The sequence below is a fragment of the Sylvia atricapilla genome, chromosome 2 (assembly GCF_009819655.1).
Source record: "Sylvia atricapilla isolate bSylAtr1 chromosome 2, bSylAtr1.pri, whole genome shotgun sequence".
Lineage (NCBI taxonomy): Eukaryota > Metazoa > Chordata > Aves > Passeriformes > Sylviidae > Sylvia > Sylvia atricapilla.
Genome location: NC_089141.1, coordinates 21,409,564 through 21,429,882, shown reverse-complemented (window position 1 = coordinate 21,429,882; position 20,319 = coordinate 21,409,564). Strand labels below are relative to the sequence as shown.

Genomic DNA, 20,319 nt, shown 5'->3' with positions numbered 1-20,319 from the left:
GGGAAGGGCTGTGCTCAGTGCCCGGGGAAGGCTGTGCTCAGTGCTCAGTGCCCGGGGAAAGGCTGTGCTCAGTGCCCGGGAAAGGCTCTGCTCAGTGCACAGTGCCCGGGGAAAGGCTGTGCTCAGTGCCCGGGGAAAGGCTGTGCTCAGTGCCTGGGAAAGGCTGTGCTCAGTGCCCGGGGAAAGGCTGTGCTCAGTGCCCAGGGAAAGGCTGTGCTCAGTGCCCGGGAAAGGCTGTGCTCAGTGCCCAGGGAAGGGCTGTGCTCAGTGCTCAGTGCCCGGGGAAAGGCTGTGCTCAGTGCCCGGGGAAGGGCTGTGCTCAGTGCCCGGGGAAGGCTGTGCTCAGTGCTCAGTGCCCGGGGAAAGGCTGTGCTCAGTGCCCGGGAAAGGCTCTGCTCAGTGCACAGTGCCCGGGGAAAGGCTGTGCTCAGTGCCCGGGGAAAGGCTGTGCTCAGTGCCCGGGGAAGGGCTGTGCTCAGTGCCCGGGGAAGGGCTGTGCTCAGTGCCTGGGAAAGGCTGTGCTCAGTGCCCGGGGAAAGGCTGTGCTCAGTGCCCAGGGAAAGGCTGTGCTCAGTGCCCGGGAAAGGCTGTGCTCAGTGCCCAGGGAAGGGCTGTGCTCAGTGCTCAGTGCCCGGGGAAAGGCTGTGCTCAGTGCCCGGGGAAGGGCTGTGCTCAGTGCCCGGGGATAGCTCGATGCCCGGGGGCAGCCGATGCTCCGCTCCAGCTCCGGAGGCACCCGTGAGCGGCCAGGGGTGAACACAGCCGTGCCTGCCGGTGAGGCTGTTCGCTGCCATCATAGCTGACATAGCTGACCTTTCCCACTCCTAGGCTGTAGATGTGCCACCCTGGTGCGTGTGAGGATAAGTGCTGGGTGCCACCTGCGAACCCACAAGGCTACAGCAGCGCATCTCCTGTTTATTTCCCCGCCTCGCTGGAATTGCTGCCTGCAGCCCCGGGGGCGAGAAGGGATTGCCCCAGGTCTGTGCTTGGTAGAGCAGGGCTGACCTTTCCCGTGGTGGGACCTGTTGCACTTGAGTGGAAAAAAAAAAAAAATAAATTAAAATCCCCTTTTTTATTTTAGCATTTAAATAATGGGCAGGCAGCAGTCATGTTGACAGAAGTCCATACATTTCATCCCTATGGGCTTATTTCAAGAAAAGAGTGAAGCCAGGGAGCATTTGCTTTTTATCAGGAAAGCAAGATTAACCATTCATTAGAGCTTGTTAAGAAACCTCACATTTAAGTCAGGCACTGGAAAAAACTTTCAGTAGGACAATGGATGAGTTTTGTGTGCCATAGATACCCAGCACAGGCATTTTAGTTTGTCTGTCTGAAACCCAATGCATCTGAAGTTCATGTAAATGTTTAATTTCCCTTATCCTTATCTTTTTTTCCAGATAGTAGGAAAGAACTATTTTTTGTATTCAGTGTTTTCAAGACCTTGAGTACCAGATAGGTGTTAAATTACCAATGGGAATAGAATTAATATGTATGTATTCTCTCTGCACTGGTTTGTCCCTTGTTACATTTCATGTAACAGAATGATGGTTTACAATGTTAAATTATAAAAAAGTGTTCCGTTATAGTATTAGTATTTCTATTCTTTATAAAGGAAACTTTGTTTTGCTCTTGAATCTAGCTTTTTCCCTGGAAATGCAATTAAATCAATGCCTCTACTTCTTAAATGTCACAATCTTGTGATTCCTGAGACCATGGCAGAGCTTAAGGGAAACAGGAGCTTTGAAATTAAATAAACAAAGTTTATATAGTTATCAGAAATGGCAGTCTGCAGTGGCAGGGCAGTCTTTCTGCTCTGGAGGTAAGCTGTTCACACTTGAATTTTGTATGACTTAGTGAGTCTGGATAGGCAGTTGTCCTGGAGAATATGATTTCCCAGTGAGTCTGCAGGAGCAGCCTAAACATATGCACACATTGCAAACAAAAGTGAATTTTGAACTCCACATTGCCAGTTCTGCAGGTAGGGATGCAGGTATCAGTAGCATCTGTGCTCTTTCTGCTGCTATCCTGAGGAGCTCTAGCCAGGTCTTTTTGTGCCACTCCTCACCCCCTGCCCTTTGCTTTAGGGACTTCTGAAACTTGTTATGACTGGAGTTACTATGCTGGCTGTGTGCATGCTCCAAGTATGAAAAAAAAAAAATGAAGTCCACAAACTGTGGATAACAGCAGATCCCACAGTACAGTGAAATCAAAATAGGATGTTTTATGCCAAGACACAAAGTTCTCATGGTCCTTATCTCTGTATGAAATAACTGGAAGTGGTTACAGTTTCCTTCGTTTAGTATAACTGAATGTATTGAAGGCTGAGTATCTTCAGTGAGATATGAACTGCCTGATGGCATGCATCCTAATTTCAGGACGTGATGTCCTGGCATGAAGATAGCCTATTGTCCCGCTGAGTCTTGAGTGCCTGAAATCTAAAGCTATGTTACTGTGTTGGTGTCTGTCCAACAAAGATGTGTGTTCTACTTGTACCATGTGGAAAAATGAATAAAATATCTAAAGTTAAAAAACAATTCATAAACACCATATGCACATACATACTGCATGCACAACTTCTCTTTGAAAATATTACAATGGGACACCCTTCCAGATTCTGGTTGTAAAAGACTGTAACAATTTCTTCTACAGGTTTTTAGTCAAAAAAATACTGCAACAGTCTGTTTTCTTTCAAATCAGCAAAAGTATCGTAGAATAGAAGCCATTCTTGAAAAATGAAATATCGATCTGTCTAACATACAGTTCTTCTAAAGCTGCCACCCTCTTAACTTGTAGGTGCCAAAAACTAATTCACACTTGGGGATACTGAGGCAGAAATTGGTGAGGTGACTAATCTAACACCATGTCCTCATGGAGCCCATCTGGCTCTCAGTTGCTGCCATAGCTGCTTTGATTAGCTCTGCAGAAGGGCTGCTGTAGCCTGTGCGTGATGTGTGAGTGCAGGGCTCTGCAGGTCCCCAGTAACGCTGTGGGTTGCAACTCACTGTTGGCGCCCAGGGCCTCTCAGAGCAACGATACCTGCCCCTAGGGCAGAGCAGGGGCTGGGCTCAGCTCTGAAGCACCAAACTCACTGTTGCACACATCTCCTGGGGAGGGCATAATCGTTTCTGCTGAATGTCTGGCTCAACAAAACAAAAACCCAACCAAAAAACCACAGAAAGGGGCTTGAGTGCTCTTCTGGTCCTATCTCCTGTTTGCCACAAAGCAAGGCCATCGTTTGTTTTGCTGGCATGCTGCTGCAGTGCCTTTGTAAAACTGCAGAGAAGCTGTGGCAGTGGGTTAGAAATGAGATAGATGACATCACTGTGGCAGGGAAAGAAAATAACTGACGTGCTTTTTCTGGGTTTAATATTAGATAGGATCACTGAGGAAAATGGTGGTTGGCAAATTTTACTTTTTAATGACTTAGAATGACCTGTGATGTATCAGGCTCAGCAGTGTCAGTCTGTAGCATGACTTCCTTGTGAGATTTCCTGCTTCCACTAGAATGAGGGGTGCTGGTGGTGCCACTGCATCCCTATTGCTGCTTTCAGTGTGTGGTACCCTGCCAAGCAGCTAGAGCTGTTTTTTCTATAAATATATTAGTTGTCTGTCTGATAGTATATCACTGGGACTTGCTGCTCCATAAAATGACTTTTCTTTGTACAGCAAAGACACAAATTCAAGGGCAAGCTGAGTCATTGGCTGTATTTGGATGTTTTCACATACTTTTGTGGGGAAAAGATGTATACCTGACAGGAAGAAGGCTAATTCTTCTCTGTCAGTCAATGCAAGGCAGAAAGTTTAGTGAGAAGAGATCAGATGGGCTTGAATGAATTTTGTAATTCTGAACGTATCTAGGAAATAGAACTGAATGATGTATAGAGAACTTCTCTGTCAGTGTGGAAAATTAGAGATTTGAACAAGATGAGTTTAATACTGAAATGAAATGAGAAGAAGTTTATGATTAATAGGGTCTGGCAGAGACAGCATACTTATATATAATTTTGGAGACTTAGGAAATGATCCTTGGTTAGATGTGGGTCTGAGGGCTGAAGAGGAAAGGGAATGAGTAGGCCCACAGGGAACCAATTGTTTCATCTCTTTTCAGTGAAAGACACAGAAGTTTACCATAGCAGGCATAAAAATGGAAGAGGTAAATCTTCCATTTCAGAAATTCAGAGGATCTTTTAAAATACTTTAAAGGTTGAATAGATAAATTAGGAATGAAGTATGTGTCGAGCTGAAAAAGGATTTTGGTTCATCTCATCTTTTTCCTGCTTCTGAAGCAGCTACAATCACTTGTTTCAGGGCAAGACATTTTCCTTCTGGATACTTTCCTTCCAACTGGACGTGGAGTCTAGGTTTTCTTACCCCTGTGACAATAAACCTGTGTCCTGAAAATTCTCTTTGTTACAGTCATTCATAAATGGCAAAAATATGCAGATAGACGAAATTTGTCTTGCATTTCATGGCTACAGATACAGCTCATAATCATTAAAGCCACTCATTGGCCTGTGAGGAAAACATAAAGAAAATTATTTTGTGGAAACTAACATAAAAGGGTAAGATTCACAGCTCACTCATCTTCATTCTAGGCAAATAATTAGCTATTTTATTATATTCTAAGGGGCTTTAGAAATTTGAGCTATATTCTCCCCCCAGGACATGGTGAGGTTCTATATATTTTACCTTGTACACTCTATTTTGAAATTTTCCTTCAGCATGAGAATTTTTTCTCCTGTGAACACCTTTATATTTTTTCCCCATGTACAAGAAAAGCTGTGTTCCCATACTGATGTTTTCTGACTTGCAATTATCCATGTAAAGTCAGCAAACATGGAATAATTACTTCTAATGTAGACTTTGCAATAAGCAAGTTTTATTAGAAATGGGGAATGTGCAACTCTGGTCTTTGCCTGTCGTACTCCAGAGTCTCATCCTAGTGCACTTCACTTAGGTGGCACTCCCACATTAACTTGTGTATGACCTGAACAGCTGTTTGTGATCTATCATCTGTCTCCTGAAATATGATGGAGAGACTTAGAAATTATATTAATTGTGGTGTCCACATCCTCTCTTCATTAAAAGTTGAAAATTGCTGTTCAGATATTTCATAATCAAAAATTAATCCCAGTCTACCTGTTCCAAATCATATATTACACCCTCTGGGAATGAATCCCAAATCCCCATTACAATTTGGATGCTCTGTCCTCTGGGTATTGATTACAAATTCTGGTTATTGTTCACATACTTTGTCATAGGGGGAATTAATCTCAAGTTTCTGTCTACTGTTCTGGGACTGAAATCTATCTATAATTAAGATTTTTCTATTAAATGGATATTGACAATGAGCTTTTTCATCTACATTTTTGGGGTTATCTTCTGGCAAGGAAACTCCGGCTGAGCTCACGGAGAGATTCTTCGTGCTGAGTATTCTGACCACCGATTTTCATGCCACTGGGGTGCAGACATTTTGCAGGAGCCAGTGGCATAACTGGACTGTTCTCTAACATTGATGTTGGGTAAGGAGATGCAAACATTTTCACAAGCGCTCAGCAAAGTGGAGCAAATAAACAGATGAATAAAACCAGAAGAGTTGCGTCAGAAATGTAGAGGAAGATGCAAGCGTGCGATTGTGAAGTGCTCTACAATTGCAAACCTTACGAAATCACAGCAATCTCAGATATGTAGAAGGGAGGAATAATTTGCTCTCTTTTTCAGCAGTGGATAGAATAAGAATGAAAATACTGTGGTGAAAGGTAGCCGTAAAAAAATACCAGAGAGACAATGTATTTTTGATAGGTGAATCTGTGTTCCATCTGATTAGTTTCAGCAACTCTGACTACAAAACTAACTGCTGTTATTTCCACATAGATTCACTTATTTGCCATAGAATGATGCAAAGCGCATAGGAAAAAAAAAAAAAAAAAAAAAAAAAAAAAAAAAAAAAAGGGGGTTTCAGTTCCATAGCTGTCTCTATCCCTGTTTCTTCATGGGTAAAAAAATTGGATCAAAACAGCTCTGTTTTCCAGGGAATCTAGACTCTGGACCTAGGTTTTGGTGTTTCAGACCCACCACTGCTGCTAATAGACATGGTGTTTCCAGTGGCAACAGTTGTCTCATGCATTCTTTCGCACTTTAGAAAAGATCCCCGTTTCCTTTTTTCCCTCTCTTCTTTAGCAGTGGGCAGCCCTGCAACCTTTTGATCATACCGACTTTGTTCGTTACATGACTGAACTCTGCTATGCCAAACATCCTTTCAGAAAGTTTGACATTTGTGCCATTTGAAAAAAGGGAGGGAGAGAGGAGGAGAGAGGGGGAAGAATGAATCCTGGCGGCTTCCTCCTGCCCTTTTGATTAAGAGTGCAGTAAGTCAGCAGAAGAGGTGGGACTTTTAACAAGGAGGGGGGGTGTAAGCTGGTTGTGATCTGTGATGTATGCACAGGCATGCACACAGAAGAAAGGAAAGAAAAAGGCAGGAGACAGACAATCAGAAATTACTACCGGAAATTAACTAATGGATGGAAAGTTTATGGTGACAATGAAAGAGACAAGATGAGAGGAAGGAAAACGGCCTGTGGTACTATCCTAAACCTGGTGAGGGAGGTTGAACTTAGGAACTTCCAAGAGCCCCTTGAGACCTAATAATTTTAATTCTGTAGTACTTTTGTTCCTATTCATTACTTTGCAACTCCTATTTCCTGTGCATATTGCATTCTAATTTTTCTGTTCTGTGATAAATGTTGTACAATCATTAATGCTTCCAGTTCTTCTAAATTTTTGCCCACTTCTGCTATCCTAGTCTTTAAGATGGTGCAGAGTTTATGGAACTGGAACAGCTGTTCTTATGCTGGCATGCAAAGGGAAAATGGACAAGGTTTATCATGTATTCGAATGTTTGCAAAGAAGAAAAGGCTTTAAAGACAGGCTCTTTAAAAATCCTGAAGAAAAAGTACTGAGTGTTTTAAACTGGGTTTCCAATGATATATAAAATAGTTCTCTGTGTGAAAATCTATATTGATTTTCTTTTGCTTTGTTTGTATAGAAATTGTTCTCAGAATAGATAGGCTTTGACATTTTGCCTTCTCCTGTGCTTAATAAGTCATTTGTGTCGTCCCCTCCTACACAAATATGTGCTCCATCTTTTCCCTGGCTACTTGCTGCTTCATCCAGATCATTTGTAGAGCTGCAGGTAATGGTTAGTGGTGTTGGAGACCCTGCTGCAACTCTGGTGGTCATGGGATCTGTGGTGGGAGGGAGGACATGCTTTGGGTGGTGACAAGAATGGATAATACAAGTGGCTGTCACAGTCCCTGATGCAGTTCATTGCCAGATGTGCCAACCAACAGAGTTGTATTGGCTTTGGAAGACCAAAGACTCCTCTGTCATAAGGAGCTGAAGGTTGCCATCAGAGTCCTTGCAGTTGTTTCCACTTGGCTTCACATATAGAAAGGCAGCTTTGTTTTTCGATTTTTTTTTTCCTTTGGCAAAGGTTACCACAAATTATCTGACTGGTAAAATGATGTGAAAACAAGTGCCTCTTGAACCCTGCACGTGTTAGTCCCTGTTCTTATGGTAAGATTTTATAGGTGCTGTGGTGAGCAAAGCCTTATGGTGGCCAGAGAAAGAGGGAACTTATGAGAATAGTTTTCAGTGAAGAATATTGACTTTCCTGCAGCAATAATCCTAGAATCATAGAATGGTTTGATCACCTAATTCCAACACTTCTGCCATGGGCAGGGACACCTTCTACTGGACCAGGTTGCTCAAAGCCCCATCCAGCCTGGTTTTAAACACTTGCACCAATGGACTACCCACATCTGTGGGCAACCTGTGCCACTGCCTTACCAGCCTCATTATAGAGAATTCTTCCTCATATCCAATTTAAATCTACATTCTCTCAGTTTAAGGCCATTACCCTTTGCCTTATTGCTTTATGCCCTTGTTTAAAGTCCCTCACCATCTTTTTGGTCAGCCCCATTTAGGTACCAGAAGGCTGCTCTGCAGTCCCCACAGAGCTTCCTCTCCTGTGGGCTGAACAACCCCAGCTCTCTCATTCTGCCATCACAGAAGTGCTCTAGCCTTCTGAGCATTTTCATGGCCCTCCTCTAGACTTGTTCTAACAGCGTGGAACGCCACCGAGTCTTCCTGCTTGGCTTTTCCAAGAGCACTCCCTTTGCTTGTCAGGGTGCTGTCAGCTTCCCCAGATATTCCTGCAGCTCCTGGCTGCTGTGGTGGCACCAGCTTCCATTTCCCAGTCACTGGTGTCAGATAGCTGTGCTTTTGAGGGGCGAGGAGGCAGCCAGTGAGGAGCTGGGTGTGTTGGTGCTCACCCGACTTGCTGTCATTGCGTTGAAGACAAATCCTACGGGTCAGCCCAGGGGCAGTACAGCCTTGCAGGAATCCTTAACTGTAGGAAAGAGGGAGAAAATGGCTCATGGAGCCCCACCCACAAGTGGCTTTGTGCAGAGGGACTCACTGAAGCTGTATTTTTAACATGGTTGGGTATAAATGACCCATTTTTACCTCTGCATACATCATCTGCATCATCCCTTCACTTCCTTCCTCTTTAAGTGATGTGTTATGCATAGATTTGTCATTTACACTCCAACTGCATTTTGCATTATTACATTTTAATGATATTTGAAGTTCTTGCATACATATTTGAGTTCCTGATATAAGTGAAATAAAAAGAAATAATCAGCATACTTGGTTTATCTGATGGCACAAAAGTGTTCTATCGTAACTTTCGCAATTTCTTGAGTAGGATCAAGCACAAGATCAAATACTAAGAGAGGATCCAAGTACATCTGTCTATCTGCATGTCTCTAAAGTTAGGGTCGTTCAAAGTCTACAGCTGAATTTTGCAGTTTGGCACCATGTGTACCTCAGATAAAAAAATATTTAACCAACTGTCCCCCTTAAGCTTTGTAACTAGTGGTTTAGGGTAAAATGAAACAGAGGTCTAAGTGGTCCTTGACTGTCACTGTTTTTTTGTAAATGAACATCTCACATATTGGCTTTGTTTGAGGATGCTCTGCGTGATCCAGAGGGTCTAACCTCCTCCATCCTGTATCTCATGTCGACTTACAATCTGTTATAATCTATTAGGAATCTTGAGGCTTGAGGGCAGAATTTTGTGTAGGGATAAAGATGCTTTCATGTTGGTGCTGTGGGATATAATTTTTTTTTTTTAATTCTTTCTCTCATTCTCCATTTCATGAAAATTCATTAATCTGTGACATTTAAAGACTCTGTCTGAGAGGTGTCTGGAGCAGCGGCCGGCTGCATACATCAATAGTTTCTCAGAGTCTGGCACTCTGTCAATATTTGGGGGCCTCAGTAACAGCACTTAAATGCACTGCCTGCCAGCCGTCACGCTCTTAGCGTGTCTGTGAGAGTCTGAATGAGGGGATATTAGCACGACGAGTCCTTTCACAACTGGCAACACTTTAGAGACAAACTGCTTGGTAGGTATCTCTCCTCTTCCCTCCCCTCCTGTTTTCTGGCACGTCTGCTTTGTTTATCTGATGTGATTTATGTATTTACACACAAATATGCATCCTGTGAGGAGGCATCATAAATCCTGAGGCTAGAGGTGGTATTATGGAATTATCTGTGTAACAATGGAAATGGGCTGAAGCTGGATTTGGACCCAGAACCAGATTAAGGTTGGGTTGACTTCTGGGCCAGTTGAGTGAGGAACAGAGTTTTGTTTGGATTTCATGGTGCCAAAATCTTTTGAGATCAGTTCCAAATAATGAGGATCTTGGACTAAAATATTACAGGAAGTGCTACTGTGGCAGTATTTCAACCAGCTCCAAACCAGAAGTGGAAAACAAGCCATTTCAAGACTTGGGTTCTATTCAAATCAAAACTGTTACAGCAGGTTCAGAATCCAGACCTTCTGTTCCTTTTTTAATCCTATCCCACTGCATAAATTGGATTCACAGCTGAATATTACTCTGGATTATCCATGAAACCTCCCTTTTCAGAGTTAAGAAAACCAGAGAAGCAAAATGCAACATTTTATTCCTTTCTCTGGTGGAATGGGAAGTACAGTAAAATAAATTTGACTTCGCAGATGTTTATTGATGTCCTCCTTCCCCCTTTTGTTTGGTTGGAACCTTATGGCTAGAGAGCAATCACTGTATTCTGTGATGCAGCCATGTTTATTTTCTCTTTACCTATTGTGCTTCACCTCTTGCTTGTTATGCTGCTGGATATGGCTCTGAAACCAGGTTGTCTATAGAAGTCAAAGGCCACAGTGTCTGGAAGTTTGCATTGGCTTTTTAGAGCTGAATTGTGGGCAGAAATCAGGCCATGAAACTGTCTGAATCTTTCAGTTTCTACGTCTCCTTAGAATACTGGTTTTTTTCAACCTATTTTATGCCAAATATACCAAAAGGAGATGAAGGGATGGAGGCAAAGTAAGCCCCACATTATGAACATTTTCCTGACTGAATTTTGGGACCAAATTCTTGGACAAATATATCTGAATCAGAAGCTCTCTGAAACCACTTCCTTGTCATTCCTACTTTGCAAGTCCAGTAACACCAGCCAGTGCTCCTTAGCTGTGACCTCCAGCACATCATTCTGTGCTAACTTGACAACTTCTTTATCCTCTTCCAATAATGTTCAAAAGCCTATTTTTCAACAAACTTCCCCTGGTAGCACCTGCAAATATTTGGCACAATAACAAAATAGGCAAAAATATTGTGTGAGAGCTACCTTGCAAGAGTAAGTTAACAACAAAAATAGCTAACTACCATTTCTCAATCATTTCTTTGCTTGTTTTAGTGCTCTCTCATCTGCTGCCTTTATCTTGATTTTTCCCTTACTCCAGCTACAGCTGCATCTGATCTCCATTTTCCTGTTTGTGTCCCAGAGCACCTGCAGTTCTAGTGTATTTTGTCACCTGTTGGAAAAAAAAAGGAAAACCCTGTGAAAGTTTACAAATGTCTCTGCAGCAGCAGTGAGTAACATGGGATGTGTTTATCCCTGCTCCAGGCCGAGCAGCAGGGAGAAAACAAACAGGCTGAAGGCTCCTGTGAGTGCTGGGGATGTGTCTGGCTAGGTGGCAGCAATGGCCAATAAGTACAGTCAATTGACGGGGAGGATGGGTTATTTTTAAAAATGATAACTGCTTCTTCAGCAAAGTGTGGGGGGCATGTGTTTGCTGAGGGCAATGGCCACCTGCAGGTGGTCCAAGGGCCACCTGCTGCCCTTGGACAAAGCAGGACTGCCTTGGTGCTGCTGGCTTGGGCTGTTCCCTCTCGCAGGAACAGAGGGCTAGGAAATGGCAGTGGGGTCTCCTAGAGCTGAGCAGCTGCCCCAGGGATGGAGAAGACTAGCATGAGGTTAGAGCTGCCATGGGACTCCAGGACACTGCGGGCACCCATGATCAGGCCCCTAGGGTAGGAATTACGGTGCCATGTGCTCCACAATTCCTTCCTTCTCAGTCTGCACTTGGCGCTGCCTTTCACAGTCTCAGCAAAGGAGCACATGAGCTCAGCGTAACCCACACACTTTTTGTACCCAGGGAGTACATCTCGAGGCATAATGGGACACATTTGAATTCCATCCCCGGTGTTTTAAAAACGTGACTGACTTTATTGTCAGTGACAGTCATGTACGCTCTCAGAATCCTCCCCAGCCCCGAGTGCTCTACATGGAAGTTGAAGAGTTCATAGTTTGGCAGTCCTTTCTATTCCTGGGGTGTTTATTTTCCAACGAGCTCCAGTTGTCTTTCAGCTAGGTAAGCTGGCCTTGTGAGATGCATGGGGTCCTCAAAAGAGAAAAAGGCACACACTTCTTCCCTGCAGTCCCACAGGCTATTTCCACCTCCCTGCAGGTACTGAACTTGCATTTCCCATTCCTGCTGGTGACAATTGTGTGCCTAAAGCCCTGCACAGGGAATTTGAAGGTTTCCTGTGAGGCTTTCCACTTTTTCCATCTCTTTCAATCCAGCTAGTCATCTTTCCCTGGAGGGAGTAGAGGATTTGTCCACAAATAATGGGGGTACAAAAGTGCTGAGGGAATCTTGGGTTTCAGACTTCATTCATTACATGTCCCTGTTGGTTCCTGGTAGCTGTAAACGAGATGCTTTCTTTGAGTGCTGAAATTGATGAAGCAGGAAAAATCCAGGCTTGCTGTCCGTTCATATTTTACATCTATTAATAAGTAATTAATTAAAAAAGAAGCTGATGTTCCCATGATGGGCTGCTAAATATATGCGAATGAAACTACTGGCATTAAAAAGAGATCTGACTGCAGTTGAGGAGTTATTTATATTTTAGTAAATCATATAGGCCCCAGTTGAGATGAGCAGTCTGTTGTTTTAGGTGCTGTACAGACCCGCTGTAGGAGGCGTGTGTAACCCCAACAAGCTCTGGGAGTGCAGACACAAAGTATGGACAGGGAGGCAACCACAAAGAAATTAAATAATAACTCACCTTGGGTGCAAAGGCAGGGGCTGAATCGAGAGGAGAATACAGATCCCCTGCTGCTTCCCTGTTCTTTCATTCAGTCAAGAACTGGTTGACTCAGAGTTCAGCCCTTAGATTTAAATTCTGGTAAAACTGTTGAATTGTTGAATCAAGTTTTTTATGCTGCTCACCTCAGATATGGGTTAGCCAAAATAATATTAAAAAAAAAAACAAACCAAACACTAAGATGAAAATTAAAAGTTTGGGGAAGCCAGAAGATTTTGTTTTGATATTTCAAAACAAGGTTTCTGGTTTTGTTTCAAGACTTAGTCAATTTTAATTGAATTATATTGAACACAAACAAAAAAACTAACCCATTTCATTAAACACATAGGTGATTTTTGTTTAGGTCTTTTTTTTGTCTTTTCCATGTTCTTAGTTTGGTCAGCTAGCCAAATAAATCAGTTATTTGCACAACTGTAGTTCTAATTAGAATGTTGGGCCCTGGGGACTTGGGCTATATATTTCAATACAGTACATATTTATAATAGCATGTATCCTGCCTGGTACTCCATACATAATAATAGCAAGCAGTCAAGTGCACTGGGGAGATGGGGACACTAGGGAAGACCCAGTGCCTTTTAGCTCTTCAGATTTTTACTTTCAGTGGTAGTTATATTTTGGAGAGTATTGCTTACAAGATAAAATTTGCATTTACTTGAGCAGCTCATGAATGGGATTCACTGCAAAGCTATCATTAAAGGGAAATAATGCAGAAGAAGGAACAAAGGATGTGTTCTCAGCCAAGGCTGACATGTAGACACTTTAAGAGGTCCTTGATGCCATAGGAAAAATGCTGTCTTCTCACTCTACCGTGACCTCCCAAAAACCAAGCAGTTAGGTACACAGGCAGCTCATAAAGTGCTGTGACTGTATGTTTGTCTATTAGCAGTGTTTCTACCTTGCAAACGGTGTGGTCATTTCTGTGATCATTCCTGCCTAGAAGCAGTTTCCTCTGTTCCAGTTCAAAGCTGCAGAGCCCATTTTCTGTGAATGACTTCCAGGGAGGAGAACTCTGGCATCAGGAATTCCTAATGTGCTTTTTGCCTGTGTAAGCGTTGCCACACTTTACTGTAGGTAGCTGGTAGGAACTGAAGGAGTCACTTGAAGTTTGGCTGTATGTTACTCTTCCTCATCTTGTTTTAACTGATGTGGTTTATTGTTTTCTCTATTTGCATGTGTCCATGAGCAATAAACCCATAATTTTATTCAGCCTCATAACCACGTTAGAGAAGCACTAATAGGAGAGGGTGAGATGTTTTCTTCCCAGCAGAGACAGTGTGATACTCATCCTGCTTCTTTCTTGCAGTAGAGCCCCACAGCCTGAGCTCTGGAGCCAAGGGCACTCTGCCACCCTGTCTGCAGTGCCTCATGCTGTGATTTGGCATTGGTGATGCTCCCTCCAGGTGATTTCTCTGCAGTGTGCAGGGCCAGTGCTGGTTTTGGTGCTGCTCCAGTCCCAGCTGAAGGGCTCAGGTGTACTTCTTCATATGATCTTCATGTAATGAGACAGGCTTCTTCCTATGAACCTGTTGTGGGTGTGTGGGGAAGGAATATGCCTTAGGATTGCTAGGCCTTGACTGCCAAGTTACAATTTACAGAAGTTACAGAATTTTCTGAGTTGAGAGGGGCCCACAAGGATCCTTGAGTCCAGCTCTTAAATGAATGGCCCACACAGGGATTAAACCCACAATCTAGGTATTATTAGCACTGTGTTCTAACCACCTGAGCTAATCACAAGGTCAAGCCCTTGAAGATTAGGATCAGTCTTTCTAGTGGAGAATTCTTTGGGTTTTACTTCCCTTGACCAAAGAATTATCACTGTACAATGCACCAGTCTTGATCTGGTAGTTTAGTTGCAGAATGATACCCAACTAGGGAGCCATGGATAAAATCTAAGAAATGAGACCTGACCAAGCCCTCTCTGACTCCCCACAGGTATGCTTTGATGTGGTTAGCTTTATGTAGACTTTTGGAAACTTCTTTTGACATCTGTGAGGGCCTTGTATTACTTTGTAATTACCTTCAGAAGTCTGGGGCATTACTGGGCAAAGCAAGAGTCTGCTCCAAGCTGTCAGATTTCTTTCTTTATTACCTCCCAGCTGCCCCTATCTGATAGTGAATAAAGCACTGAAACAGGTTGTCGAGAGAGGTGGTGGGTGCCCCATCCCTGGAAGTATTCAAAGTCAAGTTGGAAACAGCTCTGAGCAAGCTGATCTGGTTGAAGAGAGAGGTCCCTGCTCATTGCAGGAGGTTGGACTCAATGGCCTTTAAAGGTCCCTTCCATCTTAGACGATTCTGTGATTCTTATTCTATGGTAAGTACCATGGGATTCAAGGTAAATGAGAATGTGGTAGGGAAAAAAAAAGGTAGATTGGGTGGGTGGGACTGGAGACTTGACATGGGGAGCTGAAAGTAGGCTGCAGTGTACAGGAGGGTGGGCAGACATTTTTCCTGAGTACATATTATAGAATCATGCACATAGGGATCTGCCTCCACTAGTCTTTCTTTCTTCAGGAGTTCCACTGTTAGATTCCAGTGGTCCTAGCACTCAAACCAAACATTCCCATGAGAAAGAAACACGGGTCCTCCTGCTGATGCTGCCAGTGCCCTGGGGTAGAAAACTGTGGAGAAGTGAAATTTTTATTTCTGGTTGTTGCTGTTCTCTTTGTGCACTTAGTGCTACAGTACCAAGCAAAGGTTTGTCTAGACCAGAGCTCAGGGTTACTTATTATCCTCATAATCCATTTTCTTTTGCCAACAGCAGTGGCTTATGTGGCTAAGTCAGAAGGGAATGCTCCCATCACAGGCAGCCTCTTTTCTGTGATCTTCATTAAGCTTTGGGCCATTAACTCAAGATGCGTGATTATTTTGTTTGTTCGAACAGCAAGACAAGCAGAGTCTCCTCTGAGTGTTTCTTTCAAGCAAACCAGCATGACTGAAAACTGGGAGCTTGCCAGAAAACGTTACGTGAAATAGTAGTGGCAGGTTCATCTTAGTGTGGGCGGAGAGGGAGTGATGTACCCTCTCTTTTACTACTTCAAACATGCAGTGTCCATATGCCATAGTTGAGTTGGTTTATGGATGGAGTATGAAGGATACTGCTCCATCTCCTTCCTGCAAACACTGTGCGAGCTCTGTGGAATATAGAATCTGAGGGATATGAGTATCAGCTGTTGCTGCAGTCCAAACACACAGCATCAATGTTCAGTATGCTATAGACAGTGCCGATTTCCTCCTTTATATTTAGTGTTGGTACACAGAGCCAAATACTGAAAGGGGGGGTGGGTGGGTCACATGATGAAATTAATACCATTAATTATTTAGAAACAATCAAAGGAAATACAAGACATCTGGCTTTAAGCCCAAACAACTCATGGCACTGCTGTTGCCTTGTAACCTCATCAGCTCTTAGTCCAGTCATCTCTCTTCTTTCATTATGAACACAGGAGATGCTTCCCCCTACCCCCCTTCCCCACCCCTCTTTCCTGCCTTATTTCTGGCAGCTTGAAGCACAGATCACAAGACCGAACTATATAGTTTCCTGATTTTGTGTGTATAAACCCTGATTAGTTCTGTGGTGAAGAGGCATCCCCCCACAGTCCCATGCTATACAATAGTGTTTGATTAGCAGTGTGTTGCAGCCATAGGTCGCGTTTTTCTCCTCATCTTGATATTAGGGAGTAGCTGCTGTAGGAGGAAAAGGCACTGTTGCTACTGTAGTGCTAAAAGTCATCCAACACAGGTGTTGAAGTAGGCTGTGCACAACATACAGTGAGAGACAGTTCCTGCCCTGAGGAGGGGAGGTTCTACATAGGCAAAAAACTGGAGCAGAACAAACATCACAGCAAATGGAGGTGTTGTGCCCAGGATTCTGCAAGAGGACTGTGGCAGACCCAGTCCACTGGCCTTGGCATTCACCTCCCCCTGGCTGAGGCCAGTGGTCTTATCCTTTGTAGCCATGGCCAGGCGTTTTTCCATCAGAATGATTTTTCAGTTGAAGCTCTTTTTCTTGAAATCAAAATTTTCTTGGGTAGTAACTGTTTTACCCAAGAAAAGTCAAATAAATATTTGCCTACTGCTGGTTCTGAATGACTCATTACTCTTTTTTCCCCCTCCCTTTCCAGGTAGTTGAAGAAAAAATTCTGCTTTGGTTATCTGAGAAGTGTATTTTTGTGGAAAGACCTTCTCATGAGGAAAAAAGACCCACTTTGCTGATTCTTCCATCTCAAGAATAGAACATTTTGGGGTCCCTTTCCCTCAAGGGATTATATCATCATGATAGGATAATTCCATTTTCTCTTCAGCTCAGTCTTTCTTAGTATAGATGATTTAATAGAGTGTAATTATGAGGTTCTCATCTTCCACAGGCAAATTAGCATATACAACTTCCTGAAATGGTTTTATTGGGGCAAAGCAAAGTTCTTGCTGGTCACTTTTCTGTGCATTGGTGAATATGGGCCCATTTTGATGACTCGAATACTGATGTGTTGAAGTAATTCTCATTACATCTTTGTCTGTGAAGGAGCACTGACTTTCATTTTCTTGCTTTAATCCGAAAAGCACAGATTCACTGACTGTTCTCTTAATGTTTGTTGAGAGTTGCTTTGAAGAACTCTTACTTTATGAAAAAGCACTGAGACTTCTGTCACAGTAAGCATCTCCTGACAGTCTTTACCTACTCTTGACTACTATTTTGAAGATGCACATTCCCAATTATCTGTGAAAAAGTATTGAAGAGTGCTTTCTTGGTTCTGAGAAACTTGCTTTAGACTACTGCTTTCTATTATTTGTAGTATTCCATAGCCTACTCTTGTCCTCGGGAAACGATGGCATCAGTTGAACATATTGGGTGTGATTTTTTGAAGTATGCAGTTACCCACATTCAGTTCCTTCTGCATTCAATGTGTGTTAACACTAACTTCAACAAAGGCAGAGTTAGGCCTATGCAGAAGGCTTTAAACACTGAAAAATGAAACCCACCTCTTGCACCCTGGGCTATTTGCAGGCAAGAACATATGTTATGAATGCTTCTGCTGCTTTTCATGGTGTTTATTAAAGGTGCTTCTCTGAGTAATGGAGTAGTTCATTTTGATGCTATGATAGATTTTTCTCTTTTATGTTGTCCCTTTAAGTTTATCATGTAAAGGTATTTTACCTTCTGGAACTAAATGTAAATAAAAATTCTAATAAACTTAAAAAAACACCCAAAACAAACAAACAAACAAGCACAAGCAAAATCCGCCCCCCACAACCTCTTAGATTAAGCCGTTCCAAGGTTTTGTTTATTTGTTTCCTTGTACTAAAGCCAATACTTTTTATTTTGTTTTCCTCAGATGTAGCCATTAAGTACAGTGTCTTGTTTACGTAAAACTTACAGTTTTATTTTCCTTTTTTCTTCTCTCCCTTTTCTTTTTCCTTTCCTGACATCTGCATCGCATGTTGATGTCAAGAGCAGCAGTGGTTGGCAGTTTTCCTCAACTTTGAGACAGAGAGAGAGATTTGGTTGGAATGAAACCTTGCTCTGCGTACAGCCTGCTTGAGATGCAGCATTGAAAGGTATAATCTCATTTTCTGTCTTGAAACCAGAGATGAAAACCACAAACAGGTAGAAATCTCAGTGCCAAACCACCTGTTGAGTCACAGCCAAAAAGCCTTTGGCAATACTTTCCTCACTGTATCCAGTTGGAACGGTTACATGGCTGAGTCCCACAGTATCTGTCTGTACCTGTGAGTTTGGTAAAGAGGCTAATTCATTGGAGAAGACTGGGATTGAAATTCAGTTACAGTTAGCATGGCAAAAAATCTTCTGCTATTAGTCTTGCTTTTTGCCTGGAGTAGCATACATCACTCATGTAACTCAGTTCGGCATTGAAAATACCAATCCTGAAGTCACATGCTGTGTATTAGAGAGAAAAATGAGATTTGTTGAAACAGCTTTGTGTGGAGTCCAGATCTGCAATAGCATGATATCCTAGAGGTCAGAATTGAGGTGACTGGATGAAACTGTGAAGACAAAAGTTGTGAAATACCCTGCCGGCAGCATCAGCACTTCATCTTTTGAGGGTATTACAGTTCAGAAAATCACTTGAAATCAAGTTAAAATGCTATCCTTGGACTGCTACACATATGCTCTCTGTGACACACGCATTACAGAAACAGCCACCGTGTGTTAATATGGCATTACAGTTTTGGACTCCACCCACAAAAATTAATAACATTCTTCAGATAAGAGTGATGTAGGATGCTGACACATTTAAGCCCATATGTTCTTGGACTTGTCCTCCGGTGCATGAGAGAGCTAGAAATCCCAGATTTTTTCTTATTTCCTGTAAAGCCATGCTGGTAAAGTAGTAGAATGCGAGTGCTGGCAGGCTGGCAAGGTTTGGACCATGGATAGCTGAACAGTAGAGCCGTATTTTATACTTCTACATGCTCTTATGTGTTCTATTCTGTTAGTGGTACTAGCTGACTTCCATGGGTTTGCACAAGCATAATTTAGAACAGACTTGAGCCACGCTATTTATATTTGTGCAGATTGCTTCATGTTTGTGAAACAATTATTTCCTGTGGATCTGTAGCATTGTCCAGTGTTGCGAAATGCTTTCATATGTATATATGACTGGTTAAAACATGACATGTGTTTTGAAGCAACATGACAAAGAGCAGTAAAATCTGCACAGTAACTGAGCTTTACTTGGCTGTCCATATAATGTCCAATTAATGCGGTTACTGTGCTCTGAAGTCTCTCCAAGGCTGAATAAGACATGCTGTGGCCTTGTAAAAGATGCAGTTTTCCCCTGAATTTTCTAAAGATTTCCGTTACAGATGCTACAATGACATGAGGACAGTGTAATCTGTATCTTTAGTAGCAGTAACAATGCAGGGTGTGAAGTATATCCCCAAAATCTGAAGGTGTGAATGCTAACCCATCAGCGAGCTGTGTGAGAATTCTATAGAGTAAAACCTAATTCTGTGCTGAAGAGGAACACTGTGAACACCCAGCATAAAATAGAAGATGTTCTGTTCTCTACTGCACTATCTTGAGCCAAACTTGGGATCTAAAAGCCAAGCGAGGTTCTTTCATCACCAGTCATAAAGATGCTGTAAGTCAGATTGTCCCCTCAGGCTGTATTTTGACAATGTAGTAAATCGAGCTTTGGGAACTTTCTACCAGATCGAGAACTCTGTCACCTCAAAATGCAAAGCACGGATCCATTATAAATTCTCTGATGCAGTTTTAAAAATATGTTTTGATGTGTTGACTTCTACCAGCAAGCTCTGTGCCTTATCTGATATCTTTTGTTCCTTGCTGCTAGCGTTAACACATATAAGGGCTGGCAGAAATGGCATCTCATGCCCTCGCCTGATCCAGGTGAGGTCTGTACCGTGGAGTTATCCATTAGTGCAATCTGTCAAAGAGTCAGTGATAATGATAAAGCACCATCAACTCAGTTACTTCCCCGCCTTTTGTTTTCTTTCTATTTTTTCCCTTAGTCCTGGAAGGTGGCACAGGCATCAGGAAGTACAAAATTTGATCTGTGTTAGAAATGGGATCAGAAAATATCTTGGATTTTGTATATGTGTACCAATACTTCCAATCCAGTGAACTGTGTTGAGAAGAGTGAAAAAACCTAAGTGCTATTTCTTGCACAAAATGAAGACAGGGCACTACAGGAAAAGTACAAGGCAAAATTCCTTTTTGCCTAAACTCTAGAGAAACTAATGCACAGGCAAACCTTCAGAGTTTTGATTTAAGGATGGGTTTGGCCAGTATTAAAATTTGTACAAAATTCTTACTGTTTTCTTCTGCTTTCCTCCCCTTTGCTTT

The 20,319-nt window shown here is 42.6% G+C and overlaps 1 long non-coding RNA gene across 2 annotated transcripts in view; it reads left to right on the top strand.

Moving 5' to 3' along the window:
* The window catches only part of LOC136375449 (uncharacterized), a 411,577-nt gene that overhangs the window by 266,746 nt on the left and 124,512 nt on the right, over window positions 1–20,319 (top strand). For both annotated transcript variants that reach the window (XR_010746077.1, XR_010746078.1), the window contains exon 5: window positions 17,947–18,047. This is a non-coding gene — a long non-coding RNA (uncharacterized lncRNA). The remainder of the gene's footprint in view (window positions 1–17,946; window positions 18,048–20,319) is intronic.